Below are 19,254 nucleotides of genomic sequence, written 5' to 3' on the forward strand. Positions count from 1 at the left end.
GAAGTAAAATTGTGACTATTTGCAGATGACATGATTTTATATGTAGACAATCCTAAAGAATACACAACAAATAAACACAGTAAAGTTACAGGGTACAAAACCAACATACAAAAAACAGTTGTGTGTCTATATACTAACAATAAAATACCAGAAAGAGAGATCAAGAATACAATTCCATTTACAATTACAACAAAAAGAATAAAATGCCTAGAAATAAACTTAACCAAAGAGGTGAAATACATGTACACTTAAAATCATAAAATATTACTGAAAGACATATAAGAAGACACAAAGAAACGGAAAGATATTCTGTGTTCATGAATTAGAAGAATTAACATAGTTAAAATGTCCATACTTCCTAAAGCAATCTACGGATTGAAGGCAATCCCTACCAAAGTCCCAATGACACTTTTCACAGAAATAGAACAGAGAATCCTAAAATTTATACTGAACAACAAAAGACCTAGAATAGCCAAATCAATCCTGAGAAAAAAAGAACAAAGCTTGACATATCACACTCCCTGATTTCAAAGTATACTACAAAGTTGTAGTAATCAAAACAGCATGATACTGTCAGAAAAACAGATGCACAGATCAACAGAACGGAATTGAGAGCCCCAACATAAACCCACATATTTATGAAGAGCTAATTTTTGACAAAGGAGCCAAGAATGTGCAATGGAGAAAAGAAAGTCCCTTCAATAAACAGTGTTGGGAAAACTAGAGAGCGACACGCAAAAAAATGAAAGCAGACCGTTATCTTACACCATACACAAAAATTAACTCAAAATGGATTAAAGACTTGAATGTAAGACCTGAAATCATAAAACTCCTAGAGGAAAACATAGGCAGAATGATCTTTTATATCAGTCTTCACGGTATCTTTCTGAGTATCATGTCTCTTCAGGCAAAGGAAACAAAATAAAAACTAAACAAATGGGACTACATCAAACTAAAAAGCTCTACATGGCAAAGAAAACCATTCAACAAAACAAAAAGATAACCTACTAATTGAGAAAAGATATTTGCAAATCATATATCCAATAAGGGGTTAACATCCAAAATATATAAAGAACTCATACAACACAACAACAAAGGAACCAAACCACTCAATCAAAAAATGAGCAGACAATATGAACATTTTCCAAAGAAGATATACAGATGGCCAACAGGCACATAACAAGATGTTCAACGTCACTAATTATTAGGGAAATGCAAATCAAAGCTACAATGAGATTGTAGCCCATCAGAATGGCTATTAGAAAGATAAAAAATAACAAATGTTAGAGAGAATGTGGAGTAAAACCTTGTACACTGTTAGTGGTAGTATAAACTGGTGCAGCCACTATGGAAAACAGTATGGAGATTTCTCAAAAAAATTAAAATAGAAATACCATATGATCCAGCTATTCTATTTCTGGGTATTTATCCAAAGAACATGAAAACACTAATTCAAAAAGGTACATGCACCCCAATATCATAGCTGTAATATTCACAATAGCGAAGACTTGAAAGCAACCTAAGTCCCATCAATGGATGAACAGGTAAAGAAGATGTGATATATATATATACAAGAGAATATCACTCAGCCATAAAAAAGACAAAAATCTTGCCATTTGTGACAACGTGGACGGACCTCATTGAGGATATCACACTAAGCAAAATAAGTCAGATAGAGAAAGACAATTACTATATGGCCTCACTCATACGTGGAAGATAAACAAAGAAACATACATACAGAGAACAGATTGGTGGTTACAAGAGGCGAACTGCGTAGGGGGAGGGCGAAAGGGGTTAAGGGGCACATGTGTAAGGTGACATGACAATTAGACATTCGGTGGTGAACATAATGCAGTCTATACAGAAGTTGAAATATAATGATGTACACCTGAAATTTACATAATGTTATAAACCAATGTGACCTCAATTTTTAAAAATTACAAAGTTTCTGTCTAGTAATTCTAATCTCCAGGTTTTCTCAGGGAAAGTTTTTGTTTCTTTTTTTCCCTGTGAATGGGCTATAGGTTTTGTTTCTTTGCATGTCCTAGAAGTTTTTTTGTTGAAAACTGGACATTTTGAATATTATAATGTGGTAACTCTGGAAATCTGATTCTTTCTCCTCCCCCAAGCTGTTTGTTCTTGCTTATTGTGGGTTGTAGTTGTGTGTTTAGTGACTTTTCTAAACTAGTTTTATGAAGAGCGTACTTCTTTGTGGTATGTGGTCACTGAAGTCTTGGTTCCAGTGGCTTAGTGCTCAGCTTGTGGTTTTACAGAGATTTTCTTAAAGGCCTGGAGCCAAAGTGGAGAGAAAAAATTACTTTCCTGGCCTTTATAGATTGGGCTGAGTTAAGGCACACCTCCAATGCTTAGCTGGGCCATTCACAATTCTCCCTTAACCTTTACTTCCTGCACACACAGTACCTAAAGATCAGACAGAAGTACAAGTTTAGGGTCTTCTCAGGTCTTTTTTGAGCGTGTGTCTAGCACTGGGTAGGCAGATGAACTTTCAATTCCCTGGTATACCCTTTGTAAAGCACATTATTCCCCAGTGTATCTCCTTCACCAGCCTATCCCTTCCTAGGTTTTTCAGTGTGTCTTCTGCTTGTCTCTTCTGCCACCCCTTGCCGCAGGTGGCTGCAGATAGTATATGCCTTTAAGTGATTTCAACAAACATTGCCCTGGAGGCTACTCCAGTCCTGAAGGAGTTCTGAGTGGGGCAAAACAAAGGCAAGCCCCTGAGCCAGCCCCTCACAGTACTTCTAGACAGGTCAAAATGCACAACGACAATTCTTTGAGAATAAAGTCCATATTGACCCCTCTGGCACTAGCAAGCCACACTAGGAATGTGGGCTACTGACCTCATAGCTGCTAACAGCTAGGGAATGAGGGATGGTAGGTTGGTAAGCAAAAGAGTCACAAAACTCTTACCAAAATTTAGCAGCCTCTTTCTTCATTGAGCATTTACCTGGTTGTTCTAAATTTTTTATTAGATTCCAGAGTGCCAAAAAAGTTCATTATGACAGTTTTTGCCAGCTTAATTGCTGCATCAGTAGAAGAGTGAATCCTTGAAGCTCCCTACTCTGCCATTCTTGGTGACTTCATGTCCCTTTTTTGTTTCTGGTTAATAGAGAACATTTTAAAATTTCACTTGCCTCTTCTACTGACTTTTAGGCACGCTATTTGATGTTTTCAGTACTTTGGTGATTACAATATGTATCATTAACTTACCATGATCTTTCCCTAAATAATATTTTAATACCTCAGAAACAATGTAAGAACTGACTTCAGCATCTCTCTTTCCCCACCATTTGTGCTCCTGTTGGCATATTTTACCTCTACATATGTTATAAACTCTATGACACATTGTTATCATTCTTTTTGTTTCTCCCCTAAGTGCCTTTTATCTCTGGCTAATCTTAAGATTTTCTTTCAATATAATTTACCTAGGTAATCCTGTGTGGGTTGCCCTGAGCTTGTTGGATCTATGGACTGGTATCTTTCGTCAATAGTGGAAAATTCTTGGCAATTATTTTTTCAATTATTTATTTTCTTCCATTTCCTCTCTACCTTACTTTTGGGACGCCAAGTACCCATATGTTACTCTGATTTTATTCCAGAGATCTCAGAAGTTCTGTTCAGTTCATTATCCAACTTTTTCTTTACAGTTCAGTATAGATAATTTCTATGGGGCTGTCTATAAGTTGCCTCATCCTTCCTACCTCTACATCCTGTCTGCAGCTAAGCCCACCAAATGAATTCTTGACTTCTGATACTGTACTTTTTGTTTCTAAAATTCCTATGTGGTTCTTTTTCAGTTTCTATTTCCCTGGTGACATTCCCCATCTCTTCATACTTGTTATTCACTTTTATCCTATATCCTTTAGCATATTTATTATAGTTATCTTAAAGTCCCTATCTGCTGATGCAAACATCTAGGTCATCTGTGAAACTGCTTCTATTGACTATTTTGTCTTTTGATTATGAGTCATTTTTATCTTCCTTCATTGTGTGTCTCATAATTTTTTACTGTATGCCAGACAATTTTGTGTAAAGACAATCGTTTCATGCCCTTTCCTTATCAGCCCACTAGGCTGGGAGACTGAATCAATCTAATAAACACTTAAGCGGGGTCTAGTTTTGTTTTCAGCTTAATCTGATTTAGTTCACCACTGCTTCACAAATGTTCTGGATGCAGAATCATAATTTTTCCTTCAGCAAGGTTAGGAATCTAAGCACCAGCAAGATTACGAATATCTATGGTTTTCCAGCCCAGTTGAACCACAAGAGACTTCTCTCTCTGCTTCACAAACCACCAGAGAACTCAATCTATCTCATGCTGTGTTTCTCTCTGATTTATAGCCAAGCTACCAGCCTTTTAGGTCCTTGGCTTTTTATATCTTGGGAAATCACTTTCCACCTACCTGCCTTACTCTCAGTCTTCAGCAAGTTGTTGCTATGCTCTTGATGAAGATCTCATGTACCTCAGGGAGATCTCTCTCAGTTTTCATGCCGTCACCAGTCACTGGCACACCACTGCCATGTACTTGGTAAAGACCCCATGAATCTTGGGGGTTTCCTCACAGTCCTTCTGCACTTTCCTCAGCCTCTGGCACACTCCCAACCCATACTAAGTGAAGACACAGTGTAAAATAATTGGCTAGTGAGTGCAAACTTGCTCTGTGACTCGGGGTTCCATGGGATTCTGATCAATCACTAAAAGTTCATTGAAAGTTCAACCAGCTTCTTCCTATCCTGTCTGTGACAGTTTCTCACCACCTCCCACCATTCTCCCTAGGATAAAAGCAGCCAGCTACGGGTTTTTTTTGTCCTAGGATATATTTGTCTCTCTCTGTAATTCTGTATGTTTGGGAATACTACTCAGCAATAAAAAGGAAAACATTACTGATATGCACAACATGGATGAATCTCAAAATAATTATTCTGAGTGAAAAAAGTCAGACCAAAAATTAAGTGCATGCTTTTAACTCCATTTATATAGAATTCTAGAAAATGCAAACTAATTTATAGTGACATAAAGCAGAGCAGGGTTTGCCTAAGAATGGACTGCAGAGATTCAGGAGGGATGGTTTACAAAGGGAACTAGGAAACTTTTAAGAGTAACTGATATGTTCATTATCTTGATTGTGGTGATGGTTTCACAAGTATACACATATATCAAAATGTATCAAATGGTACACTCTAAATACGTGCAATTCATTGTATGCTAATTATGCCTCAATAAAGCTATTTTTAAAAAGCAACTAGAATAGCATTGATATAAACAGACTAAATGAAAAATGGTGGACAGTAGCAGCAAAATGTATCAACAGACCAGGAATATTCATGACTATGAATGAAGCAGATAAAAGTTGTGATCAAGCATTCCACCATTAATTTTAAAAACACAATAAAGCCTCCATGAAAAAGGACCAGAAAGCATAAGCACAAGAACTCAAAAAATAGATGATAGAACAATAGAAGAAAATGAGACAAAAATTTACACAACTCAGGAAAAGAGGAAAGAAAAAACAAACCATAATAGAAATGAAGACAGAATTTGAACAGGCAAAGGGAAAATAAACACTGTAGAATACACAGTAAAAGAGAATAGGAATTAGAAAAGTTAACACAAAACACAAATTACAATACAGTTAATTGTAGTAGCAGCTGGCTAACGTTACTACAACAATTAGAAAAAGCTGAATAAATTTAAATTATCATATTTCTAAAGTCATTAGAGAACTTGGGAAGTAACAAACACCAGATGACCCAAAATTCCAGCGAAGTGAGAACCTTTCCAAGCTAAGCTAACAAATGCCAGCTGATTTTCTTCCTTGGGAGTGTTTGCCAATTATGCATATAGGTTGAAGTTTGAGTTTGATCCAGACAAAGGGTTGCTGCTGAAACAAAAAGAAACCAGCAAAGCATTTAGAAGTTACACAGAAATGGTGTAATAAACTGGAAACCTGAGAGGGCTCAAACACATTACCCTACACATTTGCTGAATTATGGAGCCATGCAGAAGATTAAGGGGAAGAGATGCTAAAATCTCTCTATGAGAGAATGAAATTTCCTGAAGTCTTGGAGTGTTTTGGAAACAAACATCTGCCAAAGGAAGAGACCAGCATCAAACAGAAAACCAGTCTAATCCTCAAGGTATTTGCCAAATTTAGCAGCATGCTAAGATAATAACTTCTCAAGGACATAAATGAATCTGTTACAGTGTTTCAGAACTCAAGAGACCAATCTCTCAAATAAAAGCCCAAGAAAGCCTTACCATAGAAACAAGGGGAAACAGACACCACTCTTACTAAAATTGCAACACAGATCTGACCACTTAAATCCCTGACTGGAGAGGAGTGATGTCAGCATCATGGCAAAGTGAATCATTCCCTTTGTCTCTCCTCTCTAAATTATAACTAAATGGACATTCATTAACCAATAGAGGATTCCCAACACAACAGGACACCTGAGAGAATCATGCAGCTATACACCTAAGGTGGGTGGACTGGATCCCCAGGAAGCAGTGGAACTATGTGAGTGGACCCCTCCTCCTCCCTCTCCCTGGCAGCAGCAATCCAGGTCACAGATCTCCAGACATGGGCCAGTGGAACTGTGAGTGGAGGCAGGGGCAGCCCTGGCCACACACAAACACTTTCAGAGTGATGGCCCAGCCTGCAGGAGCACCCACCTACTGAGGTGGCCCTACTTGTGCAAACACTCACCACCAAGCAGCAGCAGCTGAGCCTGTGCAAAGGCGCCCTGCCCACCAAAAACAGCAGCTCAGCCAGACTCGCCAGGGAGCACAGCACCCCACTCATGCAAGTGTGACCCACCTGCCAAGCACAGCAGCCCAGCCCACACAAAAGCAACCCTCCTACCTAGCACAGCAGCTCAGCCAGACCCACCTGCCAACTGCAATGGCCCCGCCTACAGGAGCACAACCTGCCCACACAGCACAGCAGGCCCAGCCACAACCCACGTGCAAGCATGGAAGTCCTGCCCAAGTGAGCACACCCTGCCAAGTGGGCTGCAGCTGGCCCATGCCACTACAGGGTGGCCTGACTGGCAGAAAAGCAGAAGGGACAGGATCAGAAAACACAGCTGCTGCACCCCTCACCAGCAGTGGCAGGTGGAATCTGCGACCTGATACTACCAAATATACGCCAAGAGAGGATCAATTCATCAAACACCATGAAAAACTACAGTAACACTGCAGAACAAAAGGAAAATGACAAGTCTCCAGAAACCAATCCTGAAGTCACAGAAAATTACAATCGAAATAACAGAGAATTCAAAATAACTGTCATAAAGAAACTCAATGAGTTATAAGAAAACACAAAAAGACAGTTCAATGAGCTCAGGCATAAAATTAATGAACAAAAGGAACACTTCACCAAAGAGCCTGAAGCCCTTAAAAAACATACTATACAGAAATTCTGGATATGAGGAACACTATGAGATAAAAAAAAAAATAATGCAGAAGCCATAAATAATACAGCAAACCTTATGGAAGACGAAATTAGTGAACTAGAAGATAGAAATATAGAAATGTTTCAGGTGGAGGAGGAGAGAACTAAGATTTTTTTAAAATGGAGAAATTCTTGAGGAGTGATGTCAGCATCAAGGCATAGTGAGCTTTCCCAGTAATCTCTCCCCTCCAACATACAATGAAAAGGACATTTCTACTTCAAGAGAGGACATCCAAACACAAGACAAAAAATGGTGGAGAGACCCACACAGCCATATGACTCAGGGCAGAGAGGCTGGAGTGCCCCTTGGAGGAGGTGGAACAGCGTAAGAGAAAACTTCACTCCTTCTCCAAAAACTGCAATCTGGACAGAGGGAGGCCTCGAAGAGGGAAGGAACAGGGGAGGGGACATTCATTCATGGGAACATCAAGGATGCCCGGTGGGCCCTTGCAGCCTACAGGGAAGCCCTCTACTGGGGTGAAAGCTTTTGCAGGGGGTGACCTTGTCAAGCCAACACCCCAGGAGAGCTGACGGCAAGAGCAGAGCGAGAAATCTGCAGGAGCACCCAGGAGAAAGCACCCCTCCCCCTACCCGCCCTGCCCAGTTCCACTGCCTGGGATCTCAAGGAAGGCAGAGGGCTCAGAATATGAGGCTCTTGACCCCCACCCAGTGACAATAGGTGGTAACTGTGACCAAATAATACCAGAATGCCAAAAACAGTGCCACTCTCTCTACCAATATCAAACATTATATTAGATCCCCAGACGACAGAGAAAATGACAAGTACCCAGAAACCAGTCCTGAGAACACAAAAATATGGAATCTAAATGAGAAAGAATTCAAAATAGCTATAATCAAAAAACTCAATAAGTTAAAAGAGAATGTAGAGAAACAATTCAATGAGTTCAGGAGCTACTTCACAAAAGAAACTGAAACTATAAAGAAGAATCAATCAGAAATATTAGAGATGAAAGACACAATGGAAGACATAAAACATGGATTCCCTGAACACTCGAGAAGACATCATAGAGAACTGTACCAGCATAATGGAAGATAGACATGTTGAAATGCTACAGATAGAGGAAGAAAGAGAACTAAGACTAAAAAGAAATGAAGAAAGTCTCCAAGAAATATCTGACTCAATTAGGAAATGCAACATAAGAATTATAGGTATTCAAGAAGAAGACGACAAGGAGAAGGGAGCAGAAAGCTTGTTCAAAGAAATAGCAGCAGAGAACTTCCCACACCTAGGGAAGGAGATGGAAATCCATGTAGAAGAGGCTACCAGATCTCCAAAATATGTCCATGTAAAAAGATCTACTGCAAGGCATATAATAGTGAAACTGCCAAAAGTGAATAACAAAGAAGGAATACTAAGGGCAGCAAGGCAGAAGAAAATAACCTACAAAGGAACCCCTATCAGGCTTTCAGCGGATTTCTCTGCAGAAACCTTACAGGCCAGGAGAGACTGGAATGACATATTCAAATCTTTGAAGGACAAAAACTTTCATCCAAGAATACGCTATCCAGCTAAAATATCCTTCATATAAGATGGAGAAATAAAAACTTCCCCAAACAAACATAAACTAAGGGAGTTCATAGCCATGAGATGCCCCCTGCCCAAAAGAAATCTTCCAGAAGGCCCTCATACCTGGGGAAAAAAAAGGGAGAAAGGGGTTACAAAGCACAGGGTAAAGAGATAAACAGGTAAACAGACTAAGAGGAAGACAGCATATACTCAAGTACAGCATTAAAGACAAAGGGAAGGAAAACACCAAAAACAAAGATAATCTTGTCATTTTAACCACTAACTCATAACACAAGATGGAATAAGATGTGAGAAAAACAACTTAGGAGGGGAAGAGGAAAGGGACTGAATTGCTTTAGTCTAAGGTAATAAGAGGCCATCAGAAAGGGGACCATCTTATCCACGAGATACAAACCTACAAACCTCATGGTAACCACTAAACAAAAAATCAGAACAAGGGCCTGCCCCATGGTCTAGTAGTTAAGTTCCCGTGCTCTGCTTTGGTGGCCCAGGGTTTCGCCAGATAGAATCCTGGGCGCAGATATGGCACCACTCATCAAATCATGCTTGCCACATGCCACAACTAGAAGGACCTACAACTAAAAATACACAACTATGTACCTGGGGGCTTTGGGAGAAAAAAGGAAGAATAAAATCTTTAAAGAAAAAAAAACAGAGATACAAATAATAAATAAGGAGAAAACAAAGAAACACAACATAGAAAACTACATAACTCAATTGGTAGACCAAAATTCACAGGAGAAGAAACAAAGGAAACACAGGAGAATGAGAAAATTAGTGATAAAATGGCAGCATGAAGCCCTCATGTATCGATAATCACGCTAGACATAAATGGATTGAATTTTCCAATAAAAAGACACAGGGTGATGAGATGGATTAAAGAACAGGACCCAACTATATGCTGTCTCCAGGAAACACATCTCAGCTCCAATGACAAACACAGGCTCAGAGTGAAGGGATGGAAAATGATACTCCAAGCTAATGGCAAACAAAAGAAAGCAGGTGTTGCAATACTTACATTAGACAAACTAGATTCCAAGATAACACAGGTAAAGAGAGACAAAGAGGAGCAGTATATAATGATCAAAGAAACATTCCATGAAGAAGAAATAATATCTATGCAGCCAACATAGGAGCACCAAAGTACATAAAACAACTATTAACAACCTGAAATAAAACATTAATAATAATAATAGTAAGGGACCTCAACGTTCCACTCACATCAATGGATAGATCATACAGACAGAAAATCAACAAGGAAACAGCGGAATTAAATGAAAAGCTAGACCAGTTGGACTTAAAAGACATATATAGAACATTCCATCCAAAAACAGCAGAACACACATTCTTTTCAAGTGCACACAGAACATTCTCAAGGATAGACCATAAGTTGGGAAACAAGGTAAGCCTCAATAAATTTAAGAAGACTGAAATAATAACAAGCACCTCTTCCAATCACAATTGCTATAAAGCTAGAAATGAATCACAAGAAAAAAGCTGAAAAAGGGACAAAGATGTGGAGACAAAACAATATACTATTGAACAAGAAATGGATCATTGAAAGAATTAAAGGAGAAATCAAAAAATATCTGGAGACAAATGAAAATATACCATACCAACTCATACGGGATGCACCAAAAGCTGTATTAGGAGTGAAATTCATCACAATACAGGCTCATCTTAATAAACAAGAAAAATCTCAAATAAGCAACCCCAAACTACACCTAATTGAATTACAAAAAGAAGAATAAACAAAGCCCAAAGTCAGCAGAATGAGAGAAATAATACAAATCAGAGTAGAAACAAATGCTATTGAAATAAAAAAGGCAGTAGAAAGGATCAAAGAAACAAAGAGATAGTTCTTTGAGAAGATAAATAAAATTGACAAGCCCCTAGCCAGACATACAAAGAAAAAAGAGAGAAAGCTCAGATAAATAAAATTAGAAATGAAAGAGGAAAATAACAAGGGACACCACAAAACTACAATGGATTATAAGAGAATACTATGAAAACCTATATGCCAACAAAATGGACAATCTAGAGGAAATGGTTAAATTCTTAAGACTCTTACAACAGCCCAGAGGTGAATCAAGAAGAAATAGAGAATGTGAATAGATCAATCATAAGTAAAGAGATTGAAACAATAATCAAAAGCATCCCAAAGAATAAAAGTCCAGGACCAGACGGCTTCCCTGGGGAAGTCTATAAACTTTCAGAGAGGATTCAATACCTATCCTTCTCAAGTTATTCCAAAAAATTAGGGAAGATGGAACACTTCCTAACACATTCTATGAGGCCAACATCACTCTGATACCAAAGCCTAACAAGGACAACACAAAAAAGGAACACTACAAGCCAATACTGCTGATGAACATAGATGCAAAAGCCTCAACAAAATATTGGCAACCCAAATACGGCAATACATCAAAAAGATCATACATCATGATCAAGTGAAAATTATATGAGGGACACGGGGATGGCTCAACATCCACAAATCAATCAATGTGATACACCACATTAACAAAATGAGGACTAAAAACCACATGATCATCTCAACAGATGCAAGATCCAACAGCCATTTATGATAAAAACTCTTAACAAAATGGGAATAGAAGGAAATTACCTCAACATAATAAAGGCCATATATGACAAACCCACAGCCAACATCATACTCAATGGGGAAAAAGTGAATGCCATCCCTCTGAGAACAGGAACAAGACAATGATGCTCACTGTCACCACTCTTATTCAACATAGTACTGGAGGTTTTGGTCAGATCAATTAGGCAAGAGAAAGGAATAAAAGGAATCCAAATAGGGAGTGAAGAAGTGAAACTCACTGTTTGCAGATGACATTACCTTATATATAAAAACCCAAAAAAATCCATCACAAAACTAATAGAAATAATTAACAACAGTAAAGGGACAGGGTACAAAATCAACCTACAAAACTCAGTTGCATTTCTGTACTCTAATAACAAACTTACAGAAAGAGAACTCAATAATACAATTCCACTTACAATCACACCAAAAAGAATAAAGTACCTAGGAATAAATTTAACCAAGTATACAATGAGAACTATAACACACTATTGAAAGAAATAGATAATGACATAAAAAGATGGAAAGAGATTCCATGCATGTGTATTGGAAAAATAAATGTAGTTAAAATGTCCATACTACATAAAGCAATCTACAGATTCAGTGCAATCCCAATCAGAATCCCAATGACATTCTTCACGGAAATAGAGCAAAGAATTCTAAAATTCATATGGGGCAGCCAAAAACCCCAAATAGCTAAAGCAATCCTGAGAAAAAAGAACAAAGCTGAAGGATCACAATCCCTGACTTTAAAATGTACTACAAAGCCATAGTAATCAAAACAGCATGATATTGGTACAAAAACAGACACACAGATCAATGGAATAGAACTGAAAGCCCAGAAATAAAACCACACACATACGAACAGCTAAGTGGTCAAGAACACACAGTGGATAAAACACAGTCTCCTCAACAAATGGTGCTGGGAAAACTGGACAGCCACATGCCAGAGAATGAAAGAAGACCATTATCTCACACCATACACAAAAATAAACTCAAAATGGATCAAAGACATGAAAACAAATCTTGAAACCATAAAACTCCTGGAAGATGATATAGGTAGTACACTCTGACATGAAACTTAAAAGCATCTTTTCGAATACCATGTCTTCTCAGACAAGAGAAACAAAGGAAAAAATAAACAAGGGGGAATTCATCAGACTAAAGAGCTTCTGCAAGGCAAAAGAAACTAGGATCAAAACCAAAAGACAACACATCAATTGGGAGAAAATTTTTGCAAATCATATATCCAATAAAGGGTAAATCTCCACAACATATAAGGAACTCACACAACTGAACAACAAGCAAACAGCCCAATCAAAAAATGGGTAGAGGAGATGAACAGACATTTTTCCAAAAAAGATATACAGATGGCCAATTAACACATGAAAAGATGTTCAACATCACTAATCATCAGAGAAATGCAAATCAAAATTACACTAACATACCACCATATGCCTGTTAAAATGGCTATAATCACTAGGACTAAAAATAACAAATGTTGCAGACGGTGTGGAGAAAAGGGAACCCTCATACACTGCTGGTGGGAATGCAAACTGGGGCAGTCACTATGGAAAACAGTATGGAGAGTCATCAAAAAACTAAAAATAGAACTTCTATATGACCCAGCTATCCCACTACAGGGTATCTACACAAAAAAACTGAAATCAACCATCCAAAGTAACATATGTATCCCTATGTTCATCACAGCACTATTCACAATAACCAAGACATGGAAACAATCCAAGTGCCCATCGACTGATGATTGGATAAAGATGATGTGGTACATATATATGATGGAATACTACTCAGCCATTAAAAAAAAATCATCCCATTTGCAACAACATGGATGGACCTGGAGGGAATTATGCTAAGCGAAATAAGCCAGACTGAGAAAGATAAACACCAGATGATTTCACTCATTTGTGGAATATAAATAAACACATGGACAAAGAAAACAGTTCAGTGGTTACCAGGAGAAGAGGCGCAGAAGGTGGGCACAGGGGGTGAAGGGGAGCACTTAGGTGGTGAAAGACAAGAAATAATGTACAACTGAAATTTCACAATGATGTAAACTATTATGAACTCAAATTTTTAAAAAACGAAGAAATTCTTTGAGAAATATCCAATTCAATTAGGAAAAGTAACCTAATGACTACAGGTATTATAGAGGGAGAAGAGAGGAAGAAAGGAGCAGAGCACTTCTTCAAAGAAATAATAGCTGAGAACTTCCCAAACCTGAGGGGAAAAATGGACTTACAAGTACATGAAACCAATAGAACTCCTAATTACATCAATGCAAAAAGACCTTATCCAAGGCATATAATATTAAAATTGTCAAAAGTCAATGACAAAGAAAAAATATTAAGGGCATCAAGGCAGAAGGAAATAACCTACAAAGGAACCCCTATCAGGCTTTCAGTGGATTTCTCAGCAGAAACCTTATAGGCTAGGAGAGAATGAAATGATATATTCAAAATACTGAAAGACAAAAACTTTCAGCCAAGAACACTCTATCCAGTGAAATAATCCTTCAGATATGACAAAGAAATAAAAGCTTTCCCAGATAAACAAAAGCTGAGGGAGTTCATCGCCATTAAACCTGCCTTACAAGGAAAGATGAAGGGAGCTCTTCTACCTGAACAAAAATACAAAGATTTACAAAGCTTTGAGCAAGGAAACAGACAAAATCAGAAAACTGCAGCTCTCTGTCAGAATATGTTAGCAAACAACTATAATATAAAAAGATAAAGGGAAGGAAAGCATCAAAAATAACTATAAACACTTCAATTGAGTCACAAACTTACAGCACAAAAAAATAATTTGTCAAAACAATAACTCAGAAGAGGAAGAGGAAAGGGATAGAATCTGCTTAGGCTAATGGAGATAAGACGCTATCAGAAGGACTATCTCATCTATGAGATCTTTGATACAAACCTCACAATAACCACTAAAGAAAAAAATCAGAGCAGAGCCACAAATCATAAATAAAGGGAAAACTAAGAAAACCATCACAGAAACCACCAAATTGAAATGGCAGTCAGAAAAACAAGGGAAAAGAAACCATGGAAATACAGAACAACTGGAAAACAAGAGATAAAATGGAAGTCTTAAGCCCTCATATATCAATAATCACTCTAAATGTAAATGGACTGAATTCTCCAATTAAAAGACACGGAGTGGCTGGGGGATTTAAAAACAAGATCCAACAATATGCTGCCTCCAGGAAACACATCTCAGCTCTAAAGACAAACATAGGTTCAACACAGCACTGGAGGTTTTGGCCAGAGCAATTAGGCCAGCAAAAGAAATAAAAGGTATCCAAATTGGAAAGGAAGAAGAGGAAAAATTATTGCTGTTTGCAGACATGATTCTCTATATACAATAAACCCTAAAGGATCCACCAGAAAACTATAATCAACAACTACACCAAAGTTGCAGGGTACAAAATCAACATACGAAAATGAGTTGCATTTCCATACACTAATAATGAACTAAAAGAAAGAGAAGTCAAGAATAGAATCCCATTTACAATTACAACAAAAAGAAGAAAATATCTAGGAATAAATTTAACCAAGGATGTAAAAGATCTGTACACTGAAAACTGTAAGACACTGAAAGACACTGAAGAAGACATAAAGAAATGGAAAGATAATCCACACTCATGGATTGGAAAAATAAACATAGCTGAGAGGAAGAGAAGAGAGTGAGCAGGAGCTGGAGTGCAGAGCGTGAGGGAGGGAGCTGAGCTGCCTGCTGAAGCCTCCCCTCCGTAACCAGGAGTCCCGCCAGGGGCCGTGAGCATGCTGCCCCAGCCCCTCCATCATTGCCAGGCCACGAGGGCAGTGCGTGCATGGGAGCCAAGAGGAGAGAGAGAGAGAGAGAGAGAGCCCCAGAGTAGGCAGACAACCAAGCAAGCACCCCCTTCCCTTTCCCTTCCGCCTCCTCCCCACTCCCCACCTCACTCGACCACAGAGTAGCACCACGTCTGCACCAGTGGCCAATGTCAGTGAAAAGGAGCTCAACTCCAACTATGGTGGGGCCGACAAGACCTCAGAAAAAGAACAGCAAGAAGCAATTGAACTTATTGATGAAGTACAAAACGAAAGAGACTTAATGAACAAGCTAGCGAGGAGATTTTGAAAGGAGAACAAAAATATAACAAACTCCGCCACCATTTTTTCAGAAGAAGGCAGAATTTATCACCAAAATCCCAAATCTGGGGGTAACAACATTTGTCAACCATCCACAAGTGTCTGCATAGCTTGGAGAGGAGGATGAAGAGGGACTGCATTATTTGAAAAGAGTTGAAGTGACAGAATTTGAAGATATTAAATCAGGCTACAGAATAGATTTTTCTTTTGATGAAAACCCTTACTTTGAACATAAAGTTCTCTCCAAAGAATTTCATCTGAATGAGACTTGTGATCCATCTTCAAATTCCACTGAAATAAAATGGGAATCTGGAAAGGACTGGAGGAAACATTCAAGTCAAATGAAGAATATAGCCAGCAGGAAGAGACAGCATGAGGAACCAGAGAGCTGCTTTACCTGGTTTACCAACCATTCCAATGCAGGTGCAGATGAGTTAGGAGAGGTCACCAAAGATGCTATTTGGCCAAATCCATTACAGTACTATTTGGTTCCTGACATGGATGATGGAGAAGGAGAAGGAGAAGATGATGATGATGATGATGCTGATGATGAAGAAGTAGGATTACAAGATACTGATGAAGAAGGGGATGAGGACGAAGGTGAAGATGATGATGAGAGGAAGGAGAGGAGGACGAAGGTGAAGATGATGATGAGAGGAAGGAGAGGAGGATGAAGGAGAAGATGACTAATGGAGCACTGATGGATTCCAACCTTCCTTTTTTCATTTTCTCCAGTCCCTGGGAGCAAGCCGCAATCTTTTTTTTTTCCCCATCTTCTGCTCAGTTGTCCTGTTTTTGAGGTTTCTTTTCTCTCCTTTATACCATGGTTCTTTTCTCTCCTTTATACCATATTTGGGGGGGAAATACCTTGAGCAGGATACAGTGGGAAAAGAATCTCTACCCCTTGCTGTTCCAAATTCATTTTTATCCCTTCCTGTCTCAACAAAAACTTTATGGAATCACACCACCATGCTCTTTGGGGAAAAAAAACCTTCTGCTCCATTAGCTCTCCTGGAAGCTGGAGGTTGCTAGGCTCCTGTGTATAGTGCACAGAATTCTAGCTTTCCTCCTTCTTTCTCTGTACATTGGGCTCAGAGATTACACTGTGTCTCCATGTGAATATGTACAGTTAGCATTTACCAACATATATCTGTCTCCTTTCTCTTGTGCTAAAAAAACTTTAAAAAATAGGGTTATAGAAGGTCAGCAAAGGGTGAATTTGAGATGTTTGGGTGGGTTAAGTGGGCATTTTAACAACATGGCCTCTCCTTTGGCATGTTTAATTGTGATGTTTAACAGACATCCTTGCAGTTTAAGATGACACTTCTAAAAAAAATTGTCTCCTAATAATGACCTGAGCCCTGCCACTCGATGGGAGAATCAGAAGAACCTGTAGGATCTTATTTGGAATTGACATTCTCTACTACAATTTTGTTCCTATTTATTTTTAAATGTTCTTTTTGTTTCACTAGAAAGGAAAGATGATCAATTTTAGAAAGCTCAGTTTTAAACATTAAAAGTGTACAAGGTGAGGGCCGGCCTGATGGCTGAGTGGTTAAGTCCAGGTGCTCTGTTTCGGCAGCCTGGGGTTCATCAGTTTGGATCCTGGGCACGGACCTACACACCACTCATCAAGCCCTGCTGTGGCGGCATCCTACATAGGAGAACTAGAATGACCTAGAACTAGGATCCACAACTATGTATGGGGGCTTTGTGGAGAAAAAAGAACAAAATTAGAGGAAGATGGCAACGGATGTTAGCTCAGGGCCAATCTTCCTCACACCACCCCCCCCCCCAAAAAAGAATACTTTTAAAAAAAGAATGGACAAGTTGCTTTGTTATAAGAAAACTAAATGTGTATACAAAGGGGGGAAAAAAGAATAAGCATAGTTAAAATGTTCATGTTACCTAAAGCAATCTACAGATTCAACGCAATCCCAACCAGAATCCCAATGACATTCTTCATGGAAATAGAACAAAGAATCCTAAAATGTACATGGAACAACAAAAGACCCCAAACAGCCAAAGCAATCCTGAAAAAAAAAAAAGAACAAAGTTGGAGGCATCACAATCCCTGACTTCAAAATATACTACAAAGCTATAGCAATCAAAACAGCACAGGACTGGCAGAAAAACAGATACACAGATCAATGGAACAGAATTGAGAGCCCAGAAATAAAACCACACATCTATGGACAGCTAATCTTCAACAAAGGAGCCAAGAAGATACAATGGAGAAAGTCAACTCTCTTCAATATATGGTGTTGGGAAAACTGGACAGCCACATGCAAAAGAATGAAAGTAGACCATTAGCTTACACCATTCACAAAAAATAACACAAAATGGACTAAAGACTTGAAACCAGAAAATTCCTAGAAGAAAATACAGGCAGGACACTCTTTGACATTGGTCTTAGCAGCACCTTTTCGAATACCATGTCTACTTGGGCAAGGGAAACAAAAGAAAAAATAAACAAATGGGAATACATCAGGGCCAGCCCCATGGCCGAGTAGTTGGGTTCACGCGCTCTGCTTCAGCAGCCTGGGTTTTTGCTGCTTTGGATCCTAGGCATGGACCTAGCACCGCTCATCAGGCCATGCTAAGGCGGTGTCCCACATAGCAGAACTAGAAGGACCTGCAATTAGAATACACAACTATATACTGGGGCACTTTGGAGAGAAGAAGAAAAAAATTGGAATACATCAAACTAAAAAGCTTCTGCACAGCAAGGGAAACCATCAACAAAATGAAAAGACAACCCACCAACTTACCGAAAATATATGCAAATCACATACCCAACAAGGGGTTAATTTCCAAAATATATAAAGAACTCATACAACTCAACAACAAAAAAACAAACAACCCGACCAAAACTGGGCAGAGGTTATAAACAGACATTTTTCCAAAGATATACAGATAGCCAACAGGCACATGAAAAGATGTTAAATATCACTAATTATTAGGGAAATGCAAATCAAAACTACAATGAGATATCACTTCACACCCGTCAGATGGCTATAATTAAGAAGACGAGTAATAAGAAGTGTTGGAGAGGATGTGGAGAAAAGAGAACCCTCACACACTGCTGGTGGGGATGCAAACTGGTGCAGCCACTATGGAAAACAGTATGGAGATTTCTCAAAAAATTACAAATAGAAATACCATATGATCCAGCTATCTCACTACTGGGTATTTATCCAAAGAACATAAAATCAACAATTAAGAGAGATGTATGCATCCCTATGTTCACTGCAGCATTATTCACAATAGCCAAGACATGGAAGGAACCCAAGTACCCAACAATGGATAAATGGATAAAGAAGATGTGGTGTATATACACAATGGAATACTGCTCAGCCATAAAAAATGACAAGATCGTGCCATTTGTGACAACATGGATGGACCTTGAGGGTATTATATTAAGCAAAATAAGTCAGACAGAGAAAGACAAATACCATATGACTTCACTCATGTGGAAGA

At 38.7% G+C, this 19,254-nt stretch overlaps 1 protein-coding gene and 1 pseudogene across 13 annotated transcripts in view; one reads left to right on the forward strand and one right to left on the reverse strand.

The window, feature by feature from the left end:
* The window catches only part of DOCK3 (dedicator of cytokinesis 3), a 438,078-nt gene that overhangs the window by 404,157 nt on the left and 14,667 nt on the right, over window positions 1-19,254 (reverse strand). The gene's annotated exons all lie outside the window — the stretch shown is intronic.
* LOC139041457 (protein SET-like) lies at window positions 6,921-16,573 on the forward strand (annotated as a pseudogene).

Source organism: Equus asinus, chromosome 21 (assembly GCF_041296235.1).
Source record: "Equus asinus isolate D_3611 breed Donkey chromosome 21, EquAss-T2T_v2, whole genome shotgun sequence".
NCBI classification, from domain to species: domain Eukaryota; kingdom Metazoa; phylum Chordata; class Mammalia; order Perissodactyla; family Equidae; genus Equus; species Equus asinus.